Below are 16,965 nucleotides of genomic sequence, written 5' to 3' on the forward strand. Positions count from 1 at the left end.
TTACGGAGTTAAAACAAGACACTCTTGACTCCCCTCTTAATCATCAATTACCAGTTATTTGAACTTGAAACTGGTATTATCGTGTGTCAGATGGCTTGTAGTTCTATCGCTGCATAGGAGGCAATTAACCATATCAATTCCATACCGTGTTGGAAATCAGTACCAAGGTTAGAAACAACGAGTGCGGTGGTACTTACATAGCACAACAGTACTTTTTTCAGCCACGTAAAAAAACCTGTTTGTCCCCACTACATGTCTATGAATAAGGCTTATACAAGAACAAAAGAATTATTTTCATACGAAAGCATCCCGTTCAAGCTTTCACACTTCGAAGCTTAAGTGGATTTGAGCCAACCTATTGACAGTATTATGACTTGCGCAATGAAAGTTAGAAATATAAAAGATATCCTTTCGGATCTGGAAAGTACGAACGAAGCACGAAAGTGATCTTTAATGTCTTCCAGTTCTATGTTCTATTGCAGCTTACTTATTCCCGACTGTGTTGGTTATCCGCCTTCCAAGGCTAATACGTTCGAGAGCTGAGCATGTTTGCAATGTAACAAGATAGTTTTAATAACGAAGGTTATTAAGCACGCAGTAGGCTTCCAGCCTCGAAGAAATCAGAGAAATGTATTTTCAGTGTCAAATGCCTTTCACAAAAATACCCCGAGTCGAAACAATATGACTTCTAGCGCATTATTTATATCTTTTTGGTTAAATAATTATAAAAAAAAAATCAAAACGTTTTAGAACTAAATAACATTCTAAGGACGTTTTTAGGCTCGAATCATCAAAAAAAGTTATTCAGTCTTAGTTCGACTTCAGCTCGACAATCAGACGTTCTTATCGCAAAAAACGTCCTTAGTTGGCTTTTCCTCTCTTTGCGAAGCGACTCATTTACCCTGACCCGCTAAATAGTTGCAATCGCATTTGTTATTTCTTTAGCCCCAGCACAAATCACTAGAGTGTATAATATCAGTGACGGGGCTGAGCGAAGTCATGTCGTTAAAATCCTGTCATCATAATGTGAAATAAATATAAATAAGTATCCAACTGTCAGAACTGTGAAACACGTAAATGCTTCAGTTTAGAACATTTTTAAACGCTTTAAATCCATGCACATGAATCTAAAAAGCTCCTCTCTTCTTCTATCGTGAAAAAGCTTAAGCTAAAGGAACAAACCGCTGTTTACTTAGCGAAAGAAAGCTATGTAAATTTGCGAAGAACTAAAAACCTTCATTAAATTACGCAGCTGGTCACCATTGCTATAATTAACAGAATCCGATCCGGGCTTTTCTAGTACAAAAATAAAACGGAAATACCAACGGAATCTGTAACCGATATTTGACATGTTCTTTCAAGATCTGCAGAATGCGAAAACAAATTAATGGTAACAAAAATAGAGAGGTCAACATTCCCGATGGCCTGAAATCCAAAACTCGTAAATTATGTAAAGATATGAGTTAGGCATGTATTCACCAGTTGTGCAATGTTCAGGCAGACCGACGAACATGGAGAGCAAAAGCAAAAAGAGCTCCAACGTTCTCCTCTTTGGCCTTTCACTTAATTTAATTTTGACACTGAGTTCTCTTGGGTTCACTTGTTATTCTTTACATCAATTAGACTCGCGTCTAACAGCAGTTGAACGGGATTTACTGGTTTTAAACAGTTTTCCATATGGGAACGACAATCGTGTGATTGTGACACCAGCAACTGCAAGTTCGCGTGGATCCAAAATAACGAAGACTGTCCTCAAAAGAGCGGCCAATAGTCAATCCATGTGCCGCAAATGCAGCAGCGTCTGTTTAAACTGGAATGGACAACGAAATGTAAGTTGCTTATTTTATTTATTATTGAGTACTTCCGTCTTTCAAACACTGATTCGGCTTTAAAGAGTTTAAAAGGGTTTGCTTTTAATACCAACATTATCTAACTTCCTTTCCTTAACTTAGATTGCTTTGAGTAGATTTTTTCTGCAACTAAAATAAAACTTTAAGGAAGGTTTATTAAAAATTAGTTAAGGTCATCATTGGTTTTATTTTTATTTCTTTATTTTTTCTTTATTTTGTTAATATTATGTACTACGACTTGGATGCCAGCAACACATTTATTCCAACCACCTAGATAAAGGTTCTCTTACACACAAAGCCTGTTCTGCAAAAGTGGTAGCTTACAACCAACTTAATCAAAGTATTTTTTTTTTACAATCAATAGAACGCAACAGTGGAAAAAATTGACGATAAGGTAGTTTGCGTGGAAGGTAATATTAATGTCTAGCTAAATACTTCTTCATATCGCGGGTCAATTGACCAACACACAGCTTAATTAATTCGGTTTCTTTAACATTAAATGATCAATAGTATTGCATCTCTGGACGAGTTCTTGACCTTACACTATAAACAGAGTTATCTTTCAGCAGTTTATGTTCAGGTTTTTCGTTGCCAACCATTTTGTCATCTTATGAACAGTAGCTGGAGATAAGCACTAGAGTATACCTTTATGTGTAAGAAATTAAACACCCTGGCCACTCTCAAAGCCTTACTCTTTTTATGAGGGGTCCGGGTTAACAAAGATCAGAAATACGGCAATGAATTGAGACCAATTTCACTTCCGTTTGTATTTGGGATCCTGGAGAATAAAGGCTTTCAAACAGCGATTTCAGATTCTAACTAGTTACGCTAGTCACACAAAACTCTATTATGAATGTGTCACCAAATAAAGTACACAAAACATGAACAGACCTAACAGTGACCAAACCTCATTAAATTTATTGTGACATTATCTTACTGAACTTGTTTAATTTCATCAGGTCGGCTAGGACCTCAAGGCCCACCAGGCCCTCCCGGTTTACCTGGACCTACTGGTCCCCAGGGCCCTTCTGGTAAAAAAGAAAGAAAGGGAACAATGGGTGCTCCTGGCCCGCAAGGAAAGCGAGGAAGCAGAGGATCACCAGGACCCCCTGGGGCTGCAGGTCCGCCTGGTAAAACAACACGACTAGAAACAAGCCCTAGTAGTGGACGCCAGTTAGGGTAGCGTTGATTTGTGATGAAAAATAAAAAAGTTGTATAATTTAATGGTGGGCAAAAATAAAACTTAAGGTAAAAGCTGTTAAAATTGATTCTAAACGTTTTCGATCTGTTCGATCATCATCAGAGTGAAAAAATCTGCATACGCTCATCGTTCTTATAGTTCAGATAACACCAGTTATGTAATACCCGTTCCCATTGGGAACAAGGTGAGGTCCAGTGATTGCACTTGTTTGTTTAGTTCAGGGTGGTAGCGTGCAATGTAGAATGCTTCTTTTATTCTTCTTTTTAACCATGAGTGGGCAGTGGATGGTACGTGGATGATTGTTTTAGCAAAAGGAAGGCAAATGCTCCTGACAATCTACTTGATAAGTTAAACAGCTACCATCCAAACATCAAGTTTACCGTGGAAGAAAACCCTGGCCACTTCCTGGACACCTCTTTCAACCATCATGAGGGAAACTTCACCACCAGCGTCTACCAAAAACCGGGTAAACTACAAGTACATTGGAAATCGGCCATCCCAGAAAGGTGGAAGCGCAATACTATTCTAGGGGCCCTACATCGAGCAAAAAGATTAGCCACCAATTGGCAAGCAGAAGTCAAAGCCATCAAACATTCATTCATCAAAGCAGGATACCCCACGAAATTGGTGAATGAAGTCATCCGCGATTTTGAAAACCCAAAAAGCGACGAAACAATAATTCCTGTCAACTGATTCGATGAAAGACCTAAACTTGGAATTCGCATCCCTTTCTGCAGAACAAATGAAGTAGAAAGAAGGAAATTCTTAAAGAAGCTTAACATGTACACCAAATGGAGGTTTAACTTCTTCATAATGTGGCAAACACGCAAGACGGAATCAATATTCAAGTTAAAAGACAAAATCACACACCCGTCACACGTCATCTACAAAGGCAAGTGTAATTGTGGAGTAACATACATTGGCGAAACAGCACGCAACCTCGAGGTTCGTGTTAACGAACATTCAGATGTCAATAAGCAGTCAGAGCCAGCCAAGCACATCAGAAAACACCCTAATAGAGATGTTTCGCATAAAACCACTCCATATGCTAATCATCTACTATTAGTGGATTTAGTAGAATTACCCAGGAGACCAGTTTTGATTGCAAAGGAACACGCACAAGCCGTTGTTTTTGTTCAAGACAATCATTTTCTTGTCAATTAAAATGAAAGCGCTCTATTTTGCGCAGAAATGCGACGGGCGAAAAAGAAAAGCAGCAACAACAACAACTAACGGCTCGGCCATGACTCGCAGTCTTTGATAAAAAAAAATATATATATTTCGAACCGTGTATGTATGCGCTGACATCCATGTTTATGCGTGTTACCTCACACAAAGTCATCTTTATTTTCCAATTCTTTGTCATATTCCCACTGGAGTCACGGTTAACTTTTGATGAAAAATACTTTCAAAACATCTTACGCTTTTTTATGTTCACTCAACTTTACTTTTGCGGGAACTCGGTTTAAATAGAGTCTGAACAGCACAACGTGCCTCTGCAACGACTTGTACAACGACTGGCCGAAACCACCTAGGACCACCTAGCTTGTTTTTTTTTAACGACAATTTAACAATCTGCCCAACAAAGTTCTGTTCACGTTCTTTAAACAAAGGAAAGGGAAGTCTCCTGGGTATTTCTGCTAAATCCACCAGTAGTGGATCATTAGCATATGAAGTGGGCTTATGCGAAACATCTCTAATCACAAGTTCACGTGGAATGTTTTAACCACTGCCCACTCATGGTTAAAAAGAAGAATAAAAGAAGCATTCTACATTGCACGCTACCACCCTGAACTAAACAAACAAGTGCAATCACTGGACCTCACCTTGTTCCCAATGGGAACGGGTATTACATAACTGGTGTTATCTGAACTATAAGAACGATGAGCGTATGCAGATTTTTTCACTCTGATGATGATCGAACAGATCGAAAACGTTTAGAATCAATTTTAACAGCTTTTACCTTAAGTTTTATTTTTAACCTTTTATCGGCGAAATGTATATATTTAATGGTGGGCATGCTGTGAAAAAGGGGATTTGACTTGGTGTATAACAGATATCTTCGTAAATGCAAAACACTTGGGATATAACTATCCTCGTTCAGTTTTAACCCTATTCAGACTGGGGGAGGGGGGGGGGGGGGGTCTTTTGAGGCCCGCGCTGACTTTGAACGCTTATAACTTTTTCAAGATTCAACCAAACCCTGCCAAACTTTGTGAGTTTATTTAAAATTTATCTGGGAATCATGTGGTAAAGTAGAATGTTGTGTCAGGAACTTGAAATGATCATGGCAACGGCATTTTGACAGGCATGTTTTCCCAAATTTGTAATTTTCGTGTCTTAATTAATGAAAATTAACCAAAATGCAAATACTTTTTACCTTTGTACGGTTTTTAAGCGCAAATTTATTGTTTTGTGTACTTTGCAGTAATTTTGGGTGGTTTTCTGGCATTTTGGTAAAATTTTGAAATCCAAGATCGCGGATCCAAGATGGCACCTGTTTTGACATCATGATGTAACTATCACGTGATGTGACGTCATCACCCCACGGTCAGAGAAGGTCCAAAAAAGCCCGGTCTGAATAGGGTTAAATATGGGTAGCAATTGATTGCATTTGGCATTTAATAAAGGGAAAAAATAAATAAAAACTACACAATCCAATGTAGGTTTTTTTTTTAAGATGTAGGAGAGGTGAGGAGGTGCTAAGAGGTGCTATAATATTTACAACTGCCAAGCCCCAAAAACCTACGAGGGTATAACAGGTATCCAATTAAGTATCAATGATAAGGACAGAACATAACCCCAGACGGAATTAATTTATCGAATGGCAAACGTAACTGACTTGAATCGTGTGAATAGCGTCGAAGTCACAAAAATCTCTCGAAAATAACAATGTATTGTAATCAATTGCAAACAGGACAAAGTTCAATGTGATACACAGAAGAAACAATAATTCACTCTAATTAAATGATTTGCTAAAAAAAAAACTAATCTGAGAGAAAACGTTTCCTTTCTTTTCTCTCTCTAAAAAAGGCACGTGAAGATAATCAGTTGTTCCGTCTATAGGAACAGCGTTGATTCGAGTTAACTGCTTGCTTGCTTGCTTGTTTTTGCTTGCTGCTTGTCTATAAGTTAATGCGCAAAGACAATTTGATTAGGCCAAACTTTTTCGCAGTAACTGAAGCATGTCACAGGATGTGTGATAGGTGATTGTCTAAATGAGTGTTAGAAGAGAATTTAAATAATGATAAACACAATTTTATTGGCCTGTGCAGCTCATTACACAAATTAACCACGATCGAGTGTGATCAACAGCCAACCGTTCTTTTCCAGAATTGCCACGCCTCATTGCAAAGCCTTATCCCTCCGTGACGGTTAAGGAGAAGCAAAACGTCGCATTACCTTGTAAAGCAGCTGGCTTCCCGCCACCAGTGATCACGTGGTATAAAGATGGACAGGTGATAGAAGATGAAAAAAGACAGTTTAAAGAGAGAAATTTGGAAATAAAGGAAATTCAGTTTGAAGACCGTGGCATCTACACATGTACAGCTGAGAATCTCTTAGGCAGAGTTCAATCGTCGGTCAATTTAACTGTTAAAGGTATTTAGTACGAATTTCAAAGTTAATTTTACTTATTAAGCACCACATCTTAATTCAAACAAGGGAAGTAGTTGTGAACTTGAGGTTATCTGCGAGATGCGTTTAAGAGTTCTGGTCCTTTTTGGAATTTAAACATCATTTTTAATAAGTTGAATATTCTGGCTCTTATAATTTTGTTGCACGGTGTTACTTAAAGTAAAGCGACAGTTACCAGTTTCAGGATTGAACGCAACAAAATTTTGTATCCTTACAAAGATGACGAATAATCGCTGTCTCGACGAAAATGACGAAAAATCGAAAAAGGTCGACGAAAATGACGAAATTTATTCGCGAGCTGAAAGGAAGGGGGGCAACGAAAACGACGAATTTGACCAAACTAACAAAAAATCGCAAGTGGGTCGACTAAAACTACAAAATTTGTTCCAGGGCTGCAAGTAAGGGTACAATGTTTATGAAAAATTTGATAAAAAAATATTTTTCTTGGGAAAATTAACACAAATTACAAGAGTGTGGACAAATATTGCGATATTTATTGGAGTGGTCCTGGGAAGGGCCCACAAAACAACAAAATTTACGAAAATGACAAAAAATTGCATCAGGGCTTTGAATTTTGATAACCATAATAACATTGATAGAAAGGCCATTTCTTTCTAACATACTACCCTACCCGCAAGTCATAATTTATAATTTCACTTCCATGGAGAAAAGGGAATGACTACGAGATTTTTATGAAATCTAAATTTTGCAAAAATCTTAATGACATGATTATTAGCCAAAAAGTTTATAGCATGAGTTGGCATAATAAAATAATATAATAACGAAAAGAAAACTTACATTCCTATGTGTTCTTCTGGCGCTTTTATCATTTCCATCTGCAGGTAACATAGTGTCTTGTATAAACGCTGTCCTGTGTTATTAATATTCTCATAATTGGAGGGGTAGAAACATATTGAAGCCATCATTGCGGTCAATCTTGTTACTGATGTCTATAATATATGCCACAGGTTGTTGATTTGAATCTTTTAAGAGTGAGCCATCGTATTTAGCTTTTAACAATCCGGACTATTGACACTTGTGAACTGTACCCAATCTATATCCAAGTGATTTCTTCACAAAGTTTATATTCAGCGCCGCCATCTTTGAGGTGAATATCATACAAGAAGCCGCTGTTTAACACAGATTGTAGTTTTAGATGTTCAGTTGCTCAGTCTGCGAACTCTATAAATAGCGGTTGTTTCCTTCGACACAACATGCGTCATGTAGACATGTACTGAGAAGGCGGTAATTATTCATGTGTAGCACGCTTGTTTCGGCTGTTCAATGACACGCAAATTAGCATGGCGCTTATTTTGGCTTATCGATCAAAGAATCGAAGATCATAGACATTTTTGAGTGCTTGTTTCTGCTGATCGAATATAAAACATCAAAGACATTTGTGATGTTATTTCACAGGCGACCTTGTTTCCATGTTGTGTTCTTTGTTGTCCAGCCAGCGCAACTCGCCGAAGCAAATTTCCCTTTCGTAAACGGTCGTTGCCATTTGAAACGGTCGATGCCATTTCTCAGAACGGTCGTTGCCGTTTGAAACGGTCGATGCCATTTATACTTTGGACCAAATCGCATGAAAGGATCTTTCAAACTTCTTGAGAGTATCAGATGTTTGTTTAGAAATGTTAAGCGATTCCAAAAATTATTTTGGTTTTCTAGTTGACGAAATATCCGAGCTTCGGTATACCATAAGATCGCTATGTTCTCGACACTTGTAAAAAATTTGGCTCAGCCCGGAAGTAAGAAATATTGAAACAGAAACTGCAGAAAACCTCACGCAAACGAATGAATGGATGAATAATTCCATTAACTTTAGTAACCTAATGAGAATATTCTATGCCTGTTTAGAAATGCCAAGCGATTCTTAAAATTATTTTGGTTTCGAAGTGGACGAATTCAGGGCGAATTCTTCGAGCTTGTGCATACCGGCATGCCGAATGTCGAGAACGTAGCTTCGAAAACCAAAATAATTTTAAGAACCGCTTGGCATTTCTAAACAGGCATAGAATATTCTCATTAGGTTACTAAAGTTAATGGAATTATTCATCCATTCATTCGTTTGCGTGAGGTTTTCTGCAGTTTTCTGTTTCAATATTTCTTACTTCCGGGCTGAGCCAAATCTTTTACAAATGTCGAGAACATAGCAATCTTATGGTATACCGAAGCTCGGATATTTCGTCAACTAGAAAACCAAAATAATTTTGGAATCGCTTAACATTTCTAAACAAACATCTGATACTCTCAAGAAGTTTGAAAGATCCTTTCATGCGATTTGGTCCAAAGTATAAATGGCATCGACCGTTTCAAATGGCAACGACCGTTCTGAGAAATGGCATCGACCGTTTCAAATGGCAACGACCGTTTACGAAAGGGAAATTTGCCTCGCCGAAAACGCTTTAAAACGACCTGAGACGCAGGCAGACAACAAAGAACACAACATGCATGGAAACAAGGTAAGTCGATTTTATTCGAAAAATATTTAATTTTATACCTTTTGAATCAAAATCACTAAGTTCCCATACAAATCCTTATAAATCGCATCTTTGTAACACAACACCGCTCGAAGCCAAGAGTCACGTTCGCTTACACTTTATAAATACCGTATTTATTCGATTAAGCGCCCAACCTCGAATAAGCGCCCACCTCGAATAAGCGCCCACCCTTAAGGTAGGAAAAGTTAATAAGCGCCAGCCTCGAATAAGCGCCCACCCCCCCCCTCCCCCCCCTCCCCCCCCCCCCCCAAGAAAAAAAACTGAATTCCATAAAAGGAGTATTGATTATTGAAATTGACTATGTACTTCTAAGAAGACTTCACCCATGACCGAGTTTTCTTATTATTGTACAGAAACTTTCAATAAACAATTTAATTTCTGCTTTGGTACATCTTCACATTTTGTTATTATTTATTGTTTTGTTACAAATATAAACTCAATATTTGCTGAAAATCAAAAAAATTTAATAAGCGCCCAGCCTCGAATAAGCGCCCACCTCGAATAAGCGCCCACTCTCAAGGTCCAAAAATTTAATAAGCGCCCAGGGCGCTTAATCGAATAAATACGGTAATTAATTCACGCAGTGTACTTGGGCCGCCTGTGGTTATTTAGGCCGCGTTTAGCCCTGTCTCGGCGCATGGATTTAAGAACGAGGTATATGTATATTTATGTGTAACACGCTACGTTTCGGCTCTTTGACGAAATTAGCATTGCATAAACTCTGTTAAAGATTTTAGCAGCGCTTGTTTCGGCTTATCGTCGTTATCGATCAAAGAAGGTCAAAGACATTTTTGAGTAGTTATTACATGTGTTATTTAGGCTGCGGTTAGCGCTTGTGTTATGAGATTTTTTTATTGAAAACGCTTGTTTTTACTTATCGATTAAACAACATTGAAGACATTTGTGACGTTATTTAGGCCGCGGTTTGCCGCGGTTAGCGCTAACGTGTTTGGAGATTTTTTATACACCACTTTCATAATGGCGGCCAATTTATTTATTCTTTTATATGTATGTTAATTAGCCCTACTGGCCTCGTTTTAGAGTAAGAATTCTTTGAATTTTTCACATGCTGACGAGGCCAGTAGGGCTTATTAACATACATATAAAAGAATAAATAAATTGGCCGCCATTATGAAAGTGGTGTATAGAAGGCGCTCGATTTTGCTTATCGATTAAAAAACATCAAAGACACTTGTGACTTTATTAAGGACGCGTTTAGCCCTTGTGCATGTTTGGAGATTTTATGAAGGCGCTTGAGGTTTGGAGTTTTTTTTATAGAAGGCGCTCGTTTCTGCTTATCGATTAAAAAACATAAAAGCGATTTGTGACGTTATTTAGTCCGCGTTTAGCCCTTGTGTTTGGAGATTTTAAGAAGGCGCTTGAGATTCGGCTTATCGATTACAGAACATCAAAGACACGCAAACATCCGTTATAAGCCTAAAATTTAGGCTGCGATTGTCTTGTGTTTGGAGATTCTTATCTCATGGATTTAAGACTTATTCCTTTAGGCTCCTGGTGGAGCAAAGGGCGTCAACAATGCTTCGCCACCGAACTCTATTTGCTGCCGCCTTCTCTGCTGCGTTCCAGCTGATGTTAGCTTTAGCCTGCGGGATTTAAGAACGAGGTATATATTCATGTGCAACACGATTGTTTCAGCTCACGCTTCGAATGTGTCCCACTTCAGAAAAACAGCAACATACATGGGTTCGAATAAGCATAAAATAAACCACAAGACGCGGAAATTTGCAAGACAATAAACTGCGGAAAATCGTTAACATGACGAAAAACCGTCAAGGTAGAAAAAAATCGCAAATTTTGTAAATTTTGTCAAATCCGCTAGCAGGTTTAAGTGATGTGTTCAAATTAGCATTTCAATGCACTTCAAGACGCAGAAATTTGCAAGACAATAAACTGCGGAAAATCGAAAACATGACAAAAAACTGTAAAGTTAACGAAAAACCGCAAATTTTGCTTCTAGCTAACAAAGAACCGTTTTGTTTACTAAACAACAAGAAAACGTCAAGGTAACGAAAAAAAGCAACTTTTGCTTCTGGACCGAAAAATCGTTGCTTTTGCAGAATTTCTTCAAATACTAAATTTTGTAAGTGCGTTCAATCCTGGACATAAATGCCAGTTTCGACCTAAAGAAATGGCTTAATGAATTACTTCCAATTATTTTTATTTCCTTTTTTGTAAATTTCAAACCTGTGAGGTGTTATTCTCGTTTTACGGATCAGACGGTTACACAGTTGTCCGTATCGCATAGAAGCTCAAATCAGACAAATCTGGACTTGAAACAATTAGTCAACAATGTGCAGAACGATAGAAAATGTTAAAGGGAGGACAGGGAAAAAGGGATTTTAAAAAATGTAGTTGTATACGCTTACTTCTTATTTAACTTCTTTTTTTTTACTTATATATTTACAGTACCAACGAAATTTGTCGCGAAACCAAAAAGTTCTGTAACCGCTTACAAGAACTGGGATACAGATCTTAAATGCGACATATTTGGCTATCCTTTCCCTGTGATTACGTGGACAAGATCTCTCAAACAACTTCCGGTCAACCGACACGTCATTGATGGAAACAAACTTACGATTAAAAACACGACAGAGGATGATGGTGGTGCTTACTTATGCCAAGGAGCTAATGAGTTGGACAGTGTGGTGGCCGTGACATGGGTCTTTGTGAAAGACGCGGGTAAGCTAGAAATGTTTATATAAAATTAAAAACCAATAATAGTAATAATCTTAAGTCTGGGAATGAAATCGAATTTCTTATAGTTATGTTTACTTCTGTCTTAAAGTAAACCCCAGCATTGTGGCAAGTCCTCCCAGTGAAATTCAAGTGCCAAATGTCGGTGATTCTGTGAAGTTAAACTGTTCTGCTCGTGGCTCGCCGCTACCTAAAATCAAATGGTTCAAGGATGGACGACGTGTTAATGCTACCGAAATGCATGACGGGAAAGATTCAATAAAGAGTGAATTTATCATTCACCACTTTGAACCAAAGGACGATGGGACCTACACTTGTCTATTTCATAATGACAAAAACAGGACAGCGGAAGCCAACTCAACTGTTTGTATGTGAATATTTTGTTTGTTTTGCTTAGTGAAGGAAGTCAATGAATTTCTTTGTCATAAGTTTCTCTAAGCGACCGTCTCTATTGTAAACTCTTTTTTAGCTATTGTAAGATATTATTCTTCGAAATGTACATAAATAAAACCCATCTTGTAAGTCAGTAATATCCAGTTATTCAGAATTTTGCTGCCAAAAAATATGAAAATATAAGCATATATTACGATTAACAAAACGGTTTCTTTCCCTACTACCGCAAAGTTATTTAATGTAGTCGTCTCATGGAAAATAGATTAAACAAAAAAGTAAGGCCCTATTACTACACGTATTGACAGGAACTCGTTGTACATATATTAAAGCAATAAAAAACGCGCCCGAGTGCATTATGGAGTCATATAAGCACGCGGGAATTTTTAAGAACACGAGAGAAGTGCTTCTCTATGCACTTCTCTCGTGTTCTTAAAAATTCCCGCGTGCTTAATTATATAACTCAATAATGCACTCGGGAGCGTTTTTTTTTTATTTCTTTGATAATGAAGTAAAACTGACCAATCACAGCGCGCGCAATTACTTGGACATTTTATAATTTTATATTAAAGTTTGCAGCTTAGTGTTTCCAACGTCTTTTTTAAGCTTTGGTCAATTGTGGTGATCCTGGTTCTGCATCAAACGGACAAAAACTTGGCTCCCGACATTGGACAGGTCAAACTACAAGAAAGTGTCTGCCTTCCGGTAGCTGGAGTGGTATACAGCCTTCATGTAAGCGTCTTTATTGCATACCCTTAAACACTCTGCAGTTATACTTTACTTTTATTTACAATCAATAGAGGTCTGTAACAAGTAACATGAAAGAATGCATCAAAAATGACATTCTTAGGAAGGAACACTGTTTGATTGACTAATAAACAGAAATCAAGTTAAGAGCATCGCCGTTACAAAAAAAAAACAAAAAACAAGGCAGGAACAAAACAAAACAAACAAATAAAGAAGGATAACGGACTTTATTTTGCTCTATTGTTGTTTTGTGACTCTAATTCCTTTAAATGGTCTTTAAATAGAGGTCACAAAAGTTGTCCTTCTTTGGAAAGCTTGAGGAATGGTCATAATCACGGACAACAGTATTGGGAAGGAAAACGCGTTTCATTTACTTGTAATCCTGGTTACTCGCTAAAAGGATCATCAGAACGTCGCTGCCAGACGAGTGGTGCTTGGACAGGAGTTCAACCTTCATGTATTGGTAAGAGACAATTAATATTTTAGACTTATAATGATTCTAGACTCTCAACAATCTAAATTATTATTTATAAAAAAAATCCTGAATTAGAAATACTAGAATTTTCGAATTTTGGACCTACAAGGTAGAATTCTGAGATTTTAATTTTGGTGTCATATATTTATTTCACTACATACACAGCGAAGCGCTTCATTGATTCTGTCGAACAGCAGTTTAATCTGTCACAGCGTTTACCCAGATCTTCTCACCTATGCAAATCACAAAACGACAAAAAGAAATAGTGAAAAAACATTAGATTTCACGACGTGAAACGATTTTATCATGCTATTTCCATGACATTAAAATGGTGCTTTTCTCATAAGTTTATCTAAAAGAATGAGGCAGTTTTTGAGTTCATTCCCCAGTATTGCATTGCGCAGCCCTACTGCACATAATTTCACGCGTGATTAAAACAAATGATTAATAGCCCGTTTGCTGACAGGCAAGAAAGGTTCCCAAGCCAAAGTACCAGGCCTTTCGTGTAAAAACATCCAAGACAGTGGTGACCTGGAAACTAGGGGTACTTATTGGATTCGGCCCCCAGGCTTAGATGTCAGTTTCCAAGGATACTGTGATATGTCAGCGATCGGAAGTAAGATCAATTTGGAGGTTGTTTACATGATTGTTAAGAAGGGAGGGAGAGGGAAAGGGAGGGAGGGAGGGAGGGAGGAAGGGAGAGAGGGAAGGAGAAAGGGAGGAGCGGAGGGATAATCGGAAGGAGGGGAGCGGAAGGGAGGAAGGATTAGAAAGGGGAAAGAAAGGAGAGTGGAATGGGGTATGTCTTTGGCCAATGCAGGTCAAAAGCGTCGTTTGTTTGGGTTTTACTATCCTGAGTTGTTGTTGGTTTGTTAACTTACTTCAAGCAGTCACTTCGATCGGGAAGATTGAACGCACCCAGTAAGATCAAATCGAGAGCCAGAGTTTTAAAGTTGTTTATATGGCTGTTAGGGAGATGGTGGAGTGAGGGAGAGGAGAGGTGGACGGGGGAGCAATGAAATTCAAAAGCGTCCTTTGTTTAGGTTTTTATTGGCAGCTTCTTCTAACGTTACTTTCGAGCAGTCACTTTGTCAGGAAACCTAGATCAAATCAAAAACCCAAACCCTACACGTTTTTGCTGTTCAGGAGAGGTTTCACCCGTGTTGAGTTGCGCATAAACACAGAATTCCCTTCTTTTTGACATGCATTGGCGGGGTTAAAAGCTGCTTATAGAATTCAGAGGTTACAGTTTTGACCGTATTTTGTTTTCAAACGATCGAAATGTTTGCCTTTGAATCTCACCCAAATTGCAGCAACCTGATTCATGCGCATTAATTCCTAAACAAAGCTACCCTCTTTTTAAAGAATGGACAAGAGTCACTCAGTCGTCGATCGAAAGCACTTTCAAAGGAGGAGCTACTGTGACCTACAGTGAAGAAAACAACGGGCTCGTCATCTCAGGGCATATGACGTCACATGGGTGTGGTTCGGGGGGAGATCCAGGAGTCTTAACGTACATCAAGGGGTACTGGACTAAAATAAAGTACAAACAAGAGTTCCGAGGAACAGCTTCATGTTGGAGCATCTTTGGAAATGATTAGTAAGTAGGATTATATGTAGCTAAGTAGAAACAAGAGTTTGTGCATTTTAATCTTTCGTGGTGCAAATTTTAAAGGCTTTTTAGTGTCTCCATGCTTCTAACCGAGGAACTATTTTTTCAAACAAAACACAGCTCATAGTTAGTATGTACGCAACTAAAGCAATTGGTTGTGAAAAGAAAACCTAAGAAAATTTAGGCCTGAATAGGATTCAAACCCATGACATCAGCGATGAACGGTGCAGTGCTCTACCAACTGAGCTATCAAGCCAACTGAGAGCTGGTCACTTTGTGAGTTCATAATATGCCCATAGAAGATGGCGATATGAACGCGAATAAAACAAATGTCATATATTTAAACTTAAAATGCGTTCAAGCCTCAGATTTTCTTTCTGAAACATAACTGCGCACCTTTCATGTGTTAAATATTTAACCCTTATATGACTTTTCAAACCAACTTTTATATGGCAAAAATTCTTCATGAAAAAAAAAATTCGACTGACGATATTAACTGATGAAAATAAGATAAAATGTAGAGTTGAAAATGCATCTGGCATTCGCTTTTAGTAAATTTGATCTCAATTATACCCATTTTATCCATTAGTCTGAAGTTTCGGCCAACCATCATTACGTCCTCAAATGATAGTCCGCATTGCCATTCTTGTATTGATGCTTTTCTTTTCATATCTAGTTATGGTCGTAACTCTGTAAACAACGAGCCGCCAGGTTTACACCCTTTTGACGCGGCTCAAGGCGATTCCATTACTAATCAGCACTACATGGGAGGAGGCAATTGTAAGTGAAAGTAATGCGTAGTGCTTACTTAAATGACCCAACTTTGACATTTTTAAGAAAATACGTAAGTACTTAAGTAGCCTAATTAAGTACATTGATTAAATTGGAGTACATTCAAAACAATAGTGATGATGATGATGATGATGACGATGATGATGTTAATGATGATGATGACGATAAAACAATAGGGTTGATGTTTCCAAGCGTAAATATGTTTTTCTCCCGACTAACGCTAATTTATTTTCTCGCTTTTTGTAACCGTCACTTCTGAAGATGTGTGCTGTAGCATGCGAGACGTTAAGTAATTTTTAGTTCCTTTTTTCAAACCATGCGTACGTCCATGTGCTATGTTTGTTACCGTTGTTTGTATTTTATTTCTTTTAAGGAATTAATATACATTGCATGGATGAAGAAAATTTATTGCCCCAGTATAATATCAATAAGAGAAAAAAGTTAAAATTTGGTCAACTTACCTTTTTTTATTTATTTTGTAGCCCACAAATTTGATGGCAGAACAAGGAAATGCGACAACCTAGTAACCAATTTTTGGAGATTTGCCAACGCAAACGTGAGGTACGCCACTGTTACCCTTAGAAGACAACTGACTGCAGAGAAGGCGGGGATTTTTACTGGTACTTCATGTGGCAAGCCAACATTCAAGATAAAGGATATCTACATATACTTTTAAGTTAATTATTGCCCAAGGAACTGATTGATTGTTGATTGATTGATTGATCGATCGATGTGTATTGATTGATTGATTGATTGATTGATTGATTGATTGATTGATTGATTGATTGATTGAACAGACGTTTCATGTAGGGACCCAATCAGGTCGAAACAGCTGTCCAGGGATTGCATTTTTACTTTCAGTTTGGACTCTATCATTTCGTTGTCCCGTTAAGTTGTTTTCATTTATACGTAGTGTCAGCCTTGCAGTTCTTGTCTTTGGATTATTTCCCTTATTGTGCTGCTTGTTTATAAGTGTTAAATGAAACAAATCACTTGCCATTCAAAGATTGGACACTTTTCATTAAAGAATGCCTTGCTCTCGA

At 37.9% G+C, this 16,965-nt stretch overlaps 1 pseudogene across 1 annotated transcript; it reads left to right on the forward strand.

Moving 5' to 3' along the window:
- Positions 1–764: 764 nt before the first annotated feature.
- Positions 765–16,623, forward strand: LOC144665169 (uncharacterized; annotated as a pseudogene). The gene is made up of 13 exons (XR_013572894.1): positions 765–1,829; positions 2,215–2,260; positions 2,810–2,971; positions 3,015–3,032; positions 6,367–6,651; positions 11,619–11,891; positions 11,998–12,273; positions 12,903–13,028; positions 13,330–13,506; positions 13,985–14,134; positions 14,884–15,118; positions 15,807–15,910; positions 16,405–16,623. The product of XR_013572894.1 is annotated as an uncharacterized LOC144665169 (transcript).
- Positions 16,624–16,965: the final 342 nt, after the last annotated feature.

This window comes from Oculina patagonica, chromosome 9, assembly GCF_052425735.1.
Source record: "Oculina patagonica isolate OP01 chromosome 9, crgOcupat, whole genome shotgun sequence".
NCBI lineage: Eukaryota > Metazoa > Cnidaria > Anthozoa > Scleractinia > Oculinidae > Oculina > Oculina patagonica.